The 14,090-nt window shown below is 45.6% G+C and overlaps 1 pseudogene; it reads right to left on the reverse strand.

Moving 5' to 3' along the window:
* Positions 1–9,578: 9,578 nt before the first annotated feature.
* On the reverse strand, positions 9,579–10,372 carry LOC710194 (high mobility group protein B3 pseudogene; annotated as a pseudogene).
* Positions 10,373–14,090: the final 3,718 nt, after the last annotated feature.

The raw sequence follows: 14,090 nt of genomic DNA on the forward strand, positions 1-14,090 counted from the left end.
GCTGGAGTGCAGTGGTGGGATCTAAGCTCACTGCAAGCTCCGCCTCCCGGGTTCAGGGCATTCTCTCGGCTCAGCCACCCAAGTAGCTGGGACTCCAGGTGCCTGCCACCAGGACTGGCTAATTTTTTGTATTTTTTAGTAGAGATGGCGTTTCACTGTGTTAGCCAGGATGGTCTTGATCTCCTGACCTCATGATCCGCCTGCCTCAGCCTCCCAAAGTGCTGGGATTACAGGCGTGAGCCACCGCGCCGGGCCTGCAGGAGTTCTTTTTTTCCATACCCCAGTGGCGCCTGGAATGCCAGTGAGGCAGGACCATTCACTCCTCCGGAAAAGGGGTGCAGAAGCCAGGGAGCCAAGTGGTCTGGCTGGGCAGGTCCCACCCCCACTGAGCTCAACAAACTAAGATCCACCGGCTTGAAATTCTCTCTGCCAGCACAGCAGCAGTCTGAGATTGACCTGGGATGCTGGAGTTTGGTGAGGGGAAGGGCGTCCGCCATTGCTGACGCTTGAGTACATGGTTTTATACGCACAGTGTAAACAAAGCCACTGGGAAGTTTGAACTGGGTGGAGCCCACTGCAGCTCAGCAAGGCTGCTGTGGTCAGACTGCCAGATTTCTCTTCTCTGGGCAGGGCATCTCTGAAAGAAAAAGGCAGCAGCCCCAGTCAGGGACTTATAGATAAAAATCCCATCTCCCTGGGACAGAGCAACTGGGGAAATGGGTGGCTGTGGGTGCAGCTTTAGCAGACTTAAAGATCCCTGCCTGACAGCTTTGAAGAGAGCAGCAGACCTCCCAGCACAGCATTCGAGCTCTGCTAAGAGTCAGACTGCCTCCTCAAGTTGGTCTTGAATGGAACCAACCCAAGTGTCCATCAATGATAGACTGGATAAAGAAAATGTGGCACATATACACCGTGGAATACTATGCAGCCATAAAAAAGAATGAGTTTGTGTGAAGCTGGAAACCATCATTCTCAGCAAACTCACAAGAACAGAAAACCAAACACTGCATGTTCTCACTCATAAGTGGGAGTTGAACAATGAGAACACATGGACACAGGGAGGGGAATATCACACACTGGGGCCTGTCAGGGGGTGGGGGGCTAGGGGAGGGACAGCATTATGAGAAATGCCTAATGTAGGCGATGGGTTGATGGGTGCAGCAAACCACCATGGCACGTGTACATCTATGTAACAAAACTGCACGTTCTGCACATGTATCCCAGAACTTAAAGTGTAATAAAAGAAAGAAAGAAAGAAAAAAAGAAATGATTGATGGTGTTTTTCAAAGGACCCCAGTCCCATTATTTGCCTTATAAATGGGACTGGGGTCCTTTGAAAAACACCTTTTATCATTTCTTGTTTTTTTTTGTTTTTGTTTTTGTTTTTTAACACAATTAATACCATACCATTGCAGAAAATGTGTATCAGTAAAAAGAAAATAAAACCACTGGCATTTCTACCACCCAGAGAAAAAAATAATAATAAATCTCTTTTGGCCAGGCTCGGTGGCTCACATCTGTAATCCCAGTACTTTGGGAGGCTGAGGCAGGTGAATCACTTGAGGTCATGATTCGAGACCAGCCTGGGCAACATGGCAAAACCCTGTCTCCACTAAAAATACAAAAATTAACCGGGCGTGATGTTGCATGCCTGTAGTCCCAACTACTCAGGAGACTGAGGTAGAAGGGTCACTTGTGCCTGGGGAGTGGAGGTTGCAGTGAGCCAAGATCGCACCACTGCACTCCAGTCTGGGTAACAGAGTGAGACTCCGTCTGCCTCCCCTGACAAAAAAAAACAAAAACAAAAACATTTGAACAAACGTTAAGTGCATTCTTCCAACGACAATTCCTCTTGGGAGAGTTGGTGGACCAGAAGATGTCGTGAAACGTGAGCTCGCTGCATGTTGATTTTTCCAGGTGCTTAAGTCCTCACTGTGCTGTCCTTGTGACCTTCAGGCCTAGGTCATCAAGATGCACAGCACAGGACAGAAGACCCTGTAGCCCTGCACCTGGTGACATGGAACTGCTTTGCTGGTCCACACAGACACAGGCTCCATCCAAGCCTGGCTCCTACCCATCACAGTTCTGTAGGCTGCCCATTTGCAGAAGGCCTTCCATCTGACACTCCTCCTCGCCTGCTTGTTCTCCAGCCATGTTGTGGCCAATTTGCCATGAGGAGGTTGCAGTGGCCAAACCTGTTGGAAACTGTGAGGTGTAACTGGGAGAGAAAGGACACAATCCAAATGTTCTTACTGCCTGTGATGATGCAGCTATAGCGATGTACTGGCTGCTCACAAGCCTGTTCTTTCTTCCATTGTAGAGCATGAAGAATTCCCTTATCACTGCGTCAGGAGGGGGAACAGAAGTTTTTCTCATGCCTAATTTTGCGTTTTCAGTAAGGTCTTTTTCATCTTGTCCAGAAGAAACTGGAAAAAAAAAGATACTTGAAATAAACTGAAGGACATTTAAACAAAGAAACACTTGAAATAAACTGAAAAGATTTTTTTTTCTTTTTTAACATTAACGTATTTTGCAGGAAGAAAAAATATAAAGGACACTAAGGGCAAATAAATATATGTGTTTACAATAGCAAAGACATGGAATCAACCCGATGCCCATCAATGATAGACTGGATAAAGAAAATGTAGCACATATACATCATGGAATACTATGCAGCCATAAAAAGGAATGAGATCATGTCCTTTGCAGGGACATGGATGAAGCTGAAAGCCATTATCCTCAGCAAACTAACGCAGGAACAGAAAACCAAACACTGCATGTTCTCACTTATAAATGGAAGCTGAGCAATAAGAACATATGAACACAGGGAAGGGAACAACACACACCGGGGCCTGCTGGGGTGGCAGGGGGAGGGAGAGCATCAGGATCAATAGCTAACGCATGCTGGGTTTAATACGTAGGTGATGGGTTGATAGGTGCAGCAAACCACCAAGGCACACGTTTACGTATGTAACAAACCTGCACACCCTGCACATGTATCCCAGAACTTAAAAAATGTGTGTGTGTGTGTGTGTGTGTGTGTGTGTTTAAATGGAAAACCATCAACCAAGAGAAAAGCAGTATCCACTCGCAGATTCAGAACCCAGAGTGCTGAGGCCTTACATGTCTGGAATCAATGCATTCTCAACTGGTCCTGTAGTAAGGTGCTCATGGGGTTTTTCAAACTCACTGTTAGAGGACTTTTTAAACCACAGGCTAAGCAAACCGGCCTAACTACTGCCACTCTTCTAGGTGGGAACTCTCAGCTGTTGCTGAAGGCCCCGGATGTTCCTGTGGTACTCATTCAGATTCCTCACTCTCAGTTACATTCCTTCCTTTTTTGACTAGGAGGAAACAGCAGGACTGGCCAGATTCCCACTTGCCTATCACTCTTGGATAATTCTTCTCAATTGTGATGCTTCTGTGGCACATTGACCATCTGTGCCTCTAGAACCTAAGCAAGGGATTGCTGCCTCTTCCTCTTCCTCTTCCTCTTCTTCTTCTTCTTCTTTTTTTTAGAGGGAGTCTCGCATTGTCGCCCAGGCTGGAGTGCAGGTGGCACAGTCTCGGCTCACTGCAACCTCCGACTCCCTGGTTCAAGTGATTCTCCTGCCTCACTCTCCCAAGTAGCTGAGATTACATGCGCGCACTACCACGCCCAGCTAATTTTTGTATTTTTAGTAGAGATGGGATTTCACCATGTTGGCCAGGATGGTCTCGATCTCCTGACCTCATGATCCTCCCGCCTTGGCCTCCCAAAGTGCTAGGATTACAGGCTTGAGCCACCGCGCCCGGCTAGGGCTTGCTTCTTCTAACCAACCATGGGCTGGCTTTGTCTGGTGACCTTGTCTGCCTGCTGTTTCCCTGTTCCTGCTTCCATTTACCAATTCCAGTGGTGTAGCATGCTTTCAGCCCTTGGCCGGCTGACCAGCAAGAAGATGGACCTTTACATTCAAGCAAAGGTGGCTTTATAACAAGAAGAACCAAAGGCTGAAACAATCTTTTGCTGCTGCAAAGAACACATTTTATGTTTCTTCTTCTAATCTTGACAAATGCCCTCTTGAAGAGATTCCATGCTACTTTCTCTTTCTCCCTGGACGGGACCTTAATGTAGCACAGTGAGGCCCAAATGTTCTATTACCAGTGCTCTGGGCTGTGGGGCTTTCAGCTGCTGCTGCCAAACTCTGGTTGTCTAAAATTCTTCCACTAGAGACTAAAAGATGATACAATTCCTTTAACCCAAGACTGGGACTTAGGGTTCTCAATCTCCACCTGGTTGTTTACCTGTTCTTTGCTACCTACCTGCGCTGACTTGGAAGCCTGCTGAGAAAGGCACAATGTGGTGCTTGGGGCATCTCCCGGACCCCAAGGCCATCAGGCAATTGCCATGTATTCAGAGGGAAGTTTTATTTATTTATTTTTTATTTTTTGTCATCTGCAACTCAGGAGCTGGGCCTCTGCTACGGGCACTTACAAATGATGTTTTCATGTTAAAAGACTTAACAATCTGATATTCAATATGGCTCATGGTGGAGCGCCAGCATTTCTCCCTCCCTCCTGGTTTGCCTACAGAGGTAGACTCAGAAGGAGATTGTGGTCTGCGTTTCCTGTTAGGAACATATCAGTGCCCATCTTATTATTATAAGCCCCTTACTTTTGTGAATTTAAAGTAGCACTGACAAGCCTGGATTGTGAAATGGGCTTTGCTTGGTCCTTAGGATGCTAACCTAGATTTTGCCATTGGGGAAGATCAGTTTTCAGTTTCCCACAGTATGCTGCTTTTTTTTTTTTTTTTTTTTTTTTTTTTTGACAGAGCCCAGGCTGGAGTGCAATGGCATGATCTCAGCTCACTGCAACCTCCACCTCCCGGGTTCAAGCAATTCTCCCTGCCTCAGCCTCCGGAGTAGCTGGGATTACAGACGACCACCACCATGATGGGCTAATTTTTGTATTTTTAGTAGAGATGGGGTTTCGCCATGCTGGCCAGGATGGTCTCGAACTCCTGACCTCAGGTGACCCGCCCGCCTTGGTCTCCCAAAGTGCTGGGATTCAGGCATAAGCCACCATGCCCGACCAGTACGCAGCTCTTGTAGTGGCCTTCCTGAGTCCACTCTTACCTCTTGGCGTAGAAGTTACACTGCTGTGTCAGTGTAACTTCTGAGGTCAGTGTTTCCAAGTGAGATGAAGCCAGTGCTTTGAGCTGGGCTTCAAGCACAAGTGAACGAACACCAATATTCTCACACTCTTTTTATTGAGATGGAGTTTTGCTCGTCACCCAGGCTGGAGAGCAATGGCACGATCTCGGCTCATTGCAACCCCTGCCTCCCGGGTTCAAGTGATTCTTCTGCCTTGGCCTCTCCAGTAGCTGGGATTACAGGCTCCCGCCACCACACCTGGCTATTGTTTTTTGGTTTGTTTGTTTGTTTTTTGTATTTTTAGTAGAGAAAGGGTTTCACCATGTTAGCCAGGCTGGTCTCGAACTCCTGACCTCAGGTGATCCACCCACCTCAGCCTCCCAAAATGTTAGGATTACAGGCGTGAGCCACTGTGCCTGGTCCCAATTTGTTGTTTCCCAGAAAATCTTATTTCATTTTATTTATGGAATGCATGTCTTTTGTGTTAAGAAACCAAAGAGAAATAAAGAGCACTTATTGTATACATATATATTTTTTCTATATAATTCCCTATAGATCCACCTAATGTTTTATGAATTAAACGAGAAGAGAATTACTGTTTTTAACCCTAAAGGGTACTGAGTACGGTAAAAATGTCAATAAAAAATGGGTTGCAGGCTGGGCACGGTGGTTCACACCTGTAATCCCAGTACTCTGGGAGGCAGAGGCAGGAGGATTGCTTGAGGCCAAAAGTTTGAGACCAGCCTGGGGAACATAGCCAGACCTCATCTCTTCAAAAACCTTATTTATTTTTTATTTATTTTCCTCATTATTTTTTTTTTCTGAGACAGAGTCTAGCTCTGTCACCCAGGCTGGCGTGTAATGGCATGATCTTGGCTCACTGTGACCTCCGCCTCCCGGATTCAAGTGATACTCCTGCCTCAGCCTCCTGAGTAGCTGGAATTACCGGCACCCACCACTGCTCCCGGCTAACTTTTGTGTTTTTAGTAGAGACGGGATTTTGCCATGTTGGCCAGGCTGGTCTTTAACTCCTAACCTCAAGTGATCTGTCTGCCTCAGCCACCCAAAGTGCTGGGATTACAGGCATGAGCCACTGTGCCCGGTGCCAGAAAGCTTTTATAAAAAAATGTTTAAAAAATAAAAATTATCACCCACTGTACTCCAGCCTGGGTGACAGAGTGAGACCATGTCTCAAAAACGAAAACAAAACACCTTTTTAATTTAATTGTAGATTCACATGGAGTTGTAAGAAATGAAACAGAGATCCCACATACCCTTCACCAAATTACCCCCATGGTCACATCTTGTGTCACTACAGGACACTGTCACAACCAGGAAATTGACATTGGTACAATCCATTGACCTTATTTGATTTCATCAGTTTTATGTGTGCGTGTGTGTGTGTATTTAATCCTATGCAATTTTATCACATGTAGATACACGTGACCACCACCGCAGTCATGAAACAGAACAGTTCCATCACAAAGATCCCTTGTGGTAAACTTTTTTTTTTTTTTTTTTTTTTGACAGGGTCTCACTCTGTCATCCAGGCTGGAGTGCAGTGGCGTGATCTCAGTTTACTGCAGCCTCTGCCTCCTGGGCTCAAGCGATTCTCCAGCATCAGCCTCCCAAGTAGCTGGGACTATAGGTGCACACCACCATGGCTAGGTAATTTTTGTATTTTTTGTAGAGATGTGGTTTCACCATGTTGCCTGGGCTGGTCTCGAACTCCTCAGCCTCCCAAAGGGCTGGCATTACAAGCATGAGCCAACATGCTGGCTGATTGTGCTAACCTTTTATAGCAACAGCCATCCCCCTCCCTTCTCCAGCGTCCTTAAGCCCTGGCAACCACAACCCTGTTCTCCATCTCTATAATTTGTCATTTCAGGGCTATTATGTAAATGGAATTGTACAGTATGTAACCTTTTGAGATTGCCTTTTTTTCACTCAATGTAATTCCCTGGAGAGTAATTTGAGTTGTTTTATATGCCAAAAGTTCTTTCCTTTTTTATTACTGAGTAGTATTCCATGGTATGTGTGTACCATGGTTTGTTTCACCATTTAAAAACTGAAAGACATTTTGGTTGCTTCCAATTTTGGGCTGTCGTGAATAAATCTGCTAGTTCATTTTCCTACTTTAAAAAGTTGACTTGGCCAGGCGCGGTGGCTCACGCCTGTAATCCCAGCACTTTGGGAGGCCGAGACGGGCAGATCACGAGGTCAGGAGATCGAGACCATCCTGGCTAACACGGTGAAACCCCGTCTCTACTAAAAATACAAAAAATTAGCCGGGTGCGGTGGCAGGCGCCTGTAGTCCCAGCAGCTCTGGAGGCTGAGGCAGGAGAATGGCGTGAACCCGGGAAGTAGAGCTTGCAGTGAGCCGAGATCGCACCACTGCACTCCAGCCTGGACGGCAGAGCGAGACTCCGTCTCAAAAAACAACAACAACAAAAAAAGTTGACTTATTGTCTACATCAGTGATCTTTATACTTGAGTCCATGAACTCCTAAAGAGTCCATTAACATCCTAAAATTCTATTCAAACTTGTTTTTCTTTGAAGAGGGTCCATTGCTTTAGGTGAGAGAGACTCTTACTCCAGTACTCATGTTTCCATAGAGGAGAGGCAACTTCAGTACTCTCTAGGAGGCACATTTGTTTTTAATTTTAATTTAATTTTATTATTATTTTTTGAGAAAGAGTCTCGCTCTGTCACCCAGGCTGGAGTACAGTGGTGTGATCTCGGCTCACTGCAACCTCTGTCTCCTGGGCTCAAGTGATTCTTCTGCCTCAGCCTCCTGAGTAGCTTGGATTACAGGCACCCACCTCCATGCCAGGCTAATTTTTGCATTTTTAGTAGAGACGGAGTTTCACCATGTTGGCCAGGCTGGTCTCAAACTCCCGACTTTAGGTAATCCACCTGCCTCGGCCTCTCAAAGTGCTGGGACTACAGGAGTGAGCCACCGCGCCCGGCCTAGGAGGCACATTTCGACTCCCTCTCTACTGTTTATTTGCTTCTCCCCACAGGAGGAGGAGTAACTAATACTTATGATGGTCTGCCTTTCGTTGGTCCCAATTCTGGGCCAGGTTAATATGTTCAAAGTCACTGCAAATAAATGATCTGACCTCTTGCTCCATTTGTCTGTACAAATGTCAAATATTCTGTTTCCTGCTTCTGTGACCAGGTCATGGCTTCTCCTGCCTGTGGCTGGATGGTTAATTCTGTCTAAACGAGGAGGAAGAAGTAGGAAGTCCATTTTGGCCTTGGGGCTCTTCTATGTTCTCCAATACAGCATTAATATTAGCAAAGCTCACACTTTAACTCCTATCTCATTCTGTATATATTTCATTTTTTAAAAAAATGTAATACTGTTTATTTAACTTCAAAAACACTTCAGCATTCTAAACATACAAAAGGATAACAGAATGTTGCAAATCGTGTTTGAGTACAGAAGGTTCTTGAACTTTCATTGATGCAGTGGCTCTTTGCTTTGCTGACAACGAAGAGTTCTATAGTTTGTTTTAAATCAAACAGTTTAAAAACTACCACACGCACAAAACCCAAAAACTTCTCAAGCCAGCTGACCCCACTTTGTCCGCAGCTAAGATGGCAGCAGAATGCTATGTCAATATATACAGAAACAAGACAACCTGAAGCTAAATGGATGCCCCCCGCAGAGTCAACAGGTCCAGCCTCACACTGCATGCCCAGTGCTACGGCATCTTCCCCACAGCCTCAACACCAAGCAAGGAGCATCAAGAATTTTTCTCAGGTGTTTTGTTCTTTTTACAAACTATAGATATACACAGTTGATAACTCAGGATTTTTAACCAATAACCATATAGTTAACACCACCTTACCAAAAAAAAGCCAAAAACATCATTAAGTGCCTTGCCACACCAACAGCAAAGCGCACAGAGTAAGGAGAACACCAGAGTACCTTTTCATTTTAAAAATGTTTGGAAATATGTACAACTTTGATACAGTTTCAGGGTGTTCTGGACACCCATGGCCACATCATGTAAACCACTGACAATCTCTAGAGCACTTTGAGAGACTACAATATGATGGTGATCAAATTTTGCAGTTAGGCCTAATGAGGGCAACAGACACTTCTCAAATAAGAGATGTGTCCATTACTGCGCTCCAGGCAGCGCCTGTAATCCTCCCACTTTGAGAGGCTGAGGCGGGCAGATCACCTGAGGTCAGGAGTTCAAGACCAGCCTGGCCGATGTGGTGAAACCCCATCTCTACTAAAAATACAAAAATTAGCCAGGCATGGTGGCGCATGCTCGTAATCCCCAGCTACTCGTGAGGCTGAGGAAGGAGAATTGCTTGAACCTGGGAGGCAGAGGCTGCAGTGAGCCGAGATTGCGCCATTGCATTCCAGCTTGGGCGAAAGAGCGAGACTCTGTCTCAAAAATAAACAAAAACAAAAACAAAAAATTACGGCACTCCCCTACTCTAAGGTATTCACAAGGAGACAGATAAACAGTTTTTAAATTCATCTTCCTTGTCCTCCTCCTCCTCTTCTTCCTCCTTGTCGTCTTCATCTTCCTCGTCCACCTTTATCTGAGCAACTTCAGCAGGACTCTTTGGGCCATCAAACTTTCCTTTCGACTTATACTCAGCCACATCCTTCTCATACTCCTCTTTCAGTTTGGCCGCCTTAATGATGTAAGGCTGCTTTTCACTGTCATTTAAGTTATTCTACATCTCACCCAGCTTTTTTGTCACGTCTCCAATAGAGATGCCAGGGTTTGTGGATTTTATCTTGGGGTGGAATTCTGAACAGAACAGGAAGAATCCAGATGGTGGCCTTTTGAAGGTATTAGAATCCTTCTTCTTCTTGCCTCCCTTAGCTGGTCCATAATCCTTCATTTCCTGATCATAGTGTACTTTATCTGTCTTTGCCAGTTCATCAAATTTAGACTTCTCTTTCCTGGACATCGTCTTCCACCTCCTGGAGCACTTTTTGGAAAATTCTGCAAAATTGACAGGGACCTCTGGGTATTTCTTCTTATGTTCTTCTCTGCACATCTGCACAAAGAAGGCATAAGCAGACACCTTGCCCTTTAGTTTCTTGGGGTCGCCTTTAGCCATCCTAACTGTATTGCTCACTAGTCTGGGCAGTGCAGGGCATGACACGCAGCTCAGCGCTCCCCAGCCTCATGCTAGCTGCCTCCAGGAGAGCCGCCGCCTCCTTCCTTCCTTCCTTCCCTCCTTCCTTCCTTCCTTCCCTCCCTCCCTCCTTCCTTCCTTCCTTCCCTCCTTCCTTCCCTCCTTCCTTCCTTCCTTCCTTCCTTCCTTTCCTTTCCTTTCTTTTCATTTCCTTTCCTTTCTTTCCTTTCTTCCTTCCTTTCTTTCTTTTTCTTTTCCCAGAGCCTTTCTTTCTTTTTCTTTTCCCAGAGTCTCACTCTTGTCTCCCAGGCCAGTGGCACGATCTCAGCTTACTGCAACCTCCGCCTCCCGAGTTCAAGCAATTCTCCTGCCTCAGCCTTCTGAGTAGCTGGGACTACAGGAGTGTGCCACCATGCCAGGTTAACTTTTGTATTTTAGTAAAGACAGGGTTTCACCATGTTGGCCAGCCTGGTTTCGAACTCCTGACCTCGTGATCCGGCCACCTCTGCCTCCCAAAGTTCTGGGATTACAGGTGTGAGCCTCCACACCTGGCCCTCCTGTATATATTTCTTTATTGGCTCAGATTCCATAGAGAAGGTGATTGTTTAGCACCCTTGATCCCCTTCCCTATTATGTACATAGCTTTAAGTTGAAGAGGATCCTATCACACCACATGTGCGCGCACACACACACACACACACACACCTTTACCTTAAGGACCTATACCTATAGAGTATAGTCCACAACTCTTTATCTGGGATTCACGTTCTTCTCAAACCTGCCTCTCCATACTTATCTCCTACTGTCTGCCCCTGAAACAAACCCTCTGTTTCAGTCAGACCACTTCACCCAATTATATTCCAGCCACTGGATCTCTGCTTAGCCGTTTCCTCTCCCTGAGAAGCTCTTCCTACTGCTCCCTGCCGGTCCAAATCCTACCCATATTTCAAAGCCGAGGTCATCTTTCTCTGTGAAAACTCTCCTGGACATTCGTGCACAGAGTAAATTTATTATTACCTGTAGCATAAATTAGGGTTAACTTTTCTCTTTCTTTGTCTATACATCTATTCTCCCCACAACTAGATTTATGAGTCCCTGGAGAGCATGGGTCACATTTTCTCTCTTTGTTCCCTCAAAACTTAAGCATGAGTTAGAATCTCAACAAATATGTGTGGCTAGAATTTATCTTCTATTTCCCCATTTCAGAGCACCAGTTTCCTGAGCTAGTGGTTTTAAGGGTATGAAATTGCTCTTCAGCCATCATTAATAATAGCAATAGATTACCTTATCAAAAAGACTTTAACAGCTTCCATTTATTATACATTTACTCTGCCAGTCACCACACTTTACCTGGATTAACTCACAGACTCCTCATACTGACACTTTTAGAGATTCAGAATGCTTAGGTGATTTATTCAAGGTCCATCAGTCCATATGTGCAGAACAGAAACCTCTTCTTCTACAATAGAAAACAATAATCTTGGCCAGGTGCCGTAGCTCATGCCTGTAATCCCAGCACTTTGGGAGGCTGAGGCAGGTGGATCACGAGGTCAAGAGTTCGAGACCAGCCTGGCCAATATGGTGAAACCCTGTCTCTACTAAAAATACAAAAATTAGCCAGGAGTGGTGGTGCATGCCTGTAGTCCCAGCTACTCAGGAGGCTGAGGCAGAAGAATCGCTTGAACCTGGGAGGCGAAGGTTGAAGTGAGCTGAGATTGCACCACTGCACTCCAGCCTGGGTGACAGAGTAATGCTCTGCCTCAAAAAAAAAAAAAAAAAAAAAAGGCCGGGCACGGTGGCTCACACCTGTAATCCCAGCACTTTGGGAGGCCGAGGCGGGCAGATCACGAGGTCAGGAGATCGAGACCATCCTGGCTAACACGGTGAAACCCCGTCTCTACTAAAAATACAAAAAATTAGCAGGGCGTGGTGGCGGGTGCCTGTAGTCCCAGCTACTCAGGAGGCTGAGGCAGAAGAATGGCATGAACCTGGGAGCTGGAGCTTGCAGTGAGCCGAGATCACACCACTGCACTCCAGCCTGAGCAACTGAGCAAGACTCCGTCTCAAAAAAAAAAAAAAAAAAAGAAAACAATAATCTTATACAGATGTTTACTGTAGCTCTAGCAAAGGGCAAACAAATCTCTGCCCTAAGCTTCTTGCTAAGTATCTGCATGGGTTATGACTTACTAAAGTACCTACAGGAATTCCACTAATGCTAAAATTCCTTTCTTAAGAACATTCACATAATGAATAGCAACATTCAGCATTCATTCATGAAGATTTAAAAACTAGTAGCAACACCATTCTTTAATCCAGTCCAATTTCACAGGTGCTATCAAAGCAATACTAAGATTGTCTCTTAGCAATCTTAACTTGATTACTGCCCCAATACAGTCATATCCGGAGGTCCTGGGGGTTAGGACTTCAACATAGGAATTTCGGGAGGAAACAACTCAGGCCATTCCATGGCAGCCCAGTATGGTGATTACTTCAGTCTTACCTAAGTCAGTTAAATATCATCATTTGGCTTCTGTATTCTGGAATCCTATAATCTGCATTGATACTGGGAGACCCAGTTGCACCACAGCATCTCTTAACTGTCTCTCTGGTCTGCAGAAGACAACCACTATTGATCTCAAAAAAGCTGTTGTGTCTGCTTACCATTGCACCCCTGGTGAAGGAATGTCTTCTTAGCCTTCCCAGGGAGCATGGTCAGGAGGTAGCTTGATATGGTTTGGATCCATGGTCTAACGGATCTGGTCCCGCGTTGTAACTTTGTATTAGGTCATTCTCGCGTTGCTATAAAGAGATACCTGAGACTGAGTAATTTACAAAGAAAAGAGGTTTAATTGGTTCATGGTTCTGTAGGCTGTACAGGAAGCATGGCAGCATCTACTTGACCTCTGGGGAGGCTTCAGGAAGCTTACAATCATGGTGGAAGGCAAACTGGGAGCAGGCACATCACATGCTCAGGGCAGGAGCAAGAGAGAGAGCGGGGTGGCAGGTGCCACACGCTTTTAAACAACCAGATCTTGCAAGAATTCACTCACTATCACGGGAACAGTATCAAGGGGGATGGTGCTAAAGCATTCATGAGAAATCCACCACCATGATGCAATCACCTTCCATCTGGCCCACCTCCAACATTGGGGATTATAATTCATCATGAGATTTGGGCAGGGACACAGATCCAAACCATATCAAACTCCATTCTCACATTTCCACATACCTTATATTTTGAGCTTTATGACGCCTTCTCCAGTGTCAGTTCTGATATGCCCACTTCATTTATTATAGAACATTGTCCTCCCCACTCCCCCATTCCCTAGCTTCAAGGAGCAATCCTAGCAGCATATTAGTACTGGCACCATGTGTCCCTGCCAGGCCATTAAACCCTGAGTCACTGGAGGGTGCTCCTGTGACAGTGAGTTCCCCCCATTCCAATCTCATCTTTCTCCCCTTTGTCAAACCTAACTATCCAGGCATCCTAAGGCAGGGACAGCCCGAGGCTGCTCCTCTAGGATATAACCACTTATCATACCAAAGGACAAGTACATCTTCCAGAAAGTTCTGCTTTGGGACAAAAGCCTGCAGTGGTATCTGCTCTGCAATCTCAGTGGATGACATTCTTTTCTCAGACTAAACGCAGTTTAATGAATAAGCCACTAGGGGGCAAAGCTGCTTTAGTTTGGTAAATTTAAATTGCTGCTGCTGCTTTTTTTTTTTTTTTTTTTTTTTTGAGACAGCGTCTCCCTCTGTCGTCCAGGCTGGAGAGCAGTGGCACGATCTCGGCTCACTGCAACCTCCGCCTACCGGGTTCAAGCGATTCTCCTGCT

Source organism: Macaca mulatta, chromosome X (genome assembly GCF_049350105.2).
Source record: "Macaca mulatta isolate MMU2019108-1 chromosome X, T2T-MMU8v2.0, whole genome shotgun sequence".
Taxonomy (NCBI): Eukaryota; Metazoa; Chordata; class Mammalia; order Primates; family Cercopithecidae; genus Macaca; species Macaca mulatta.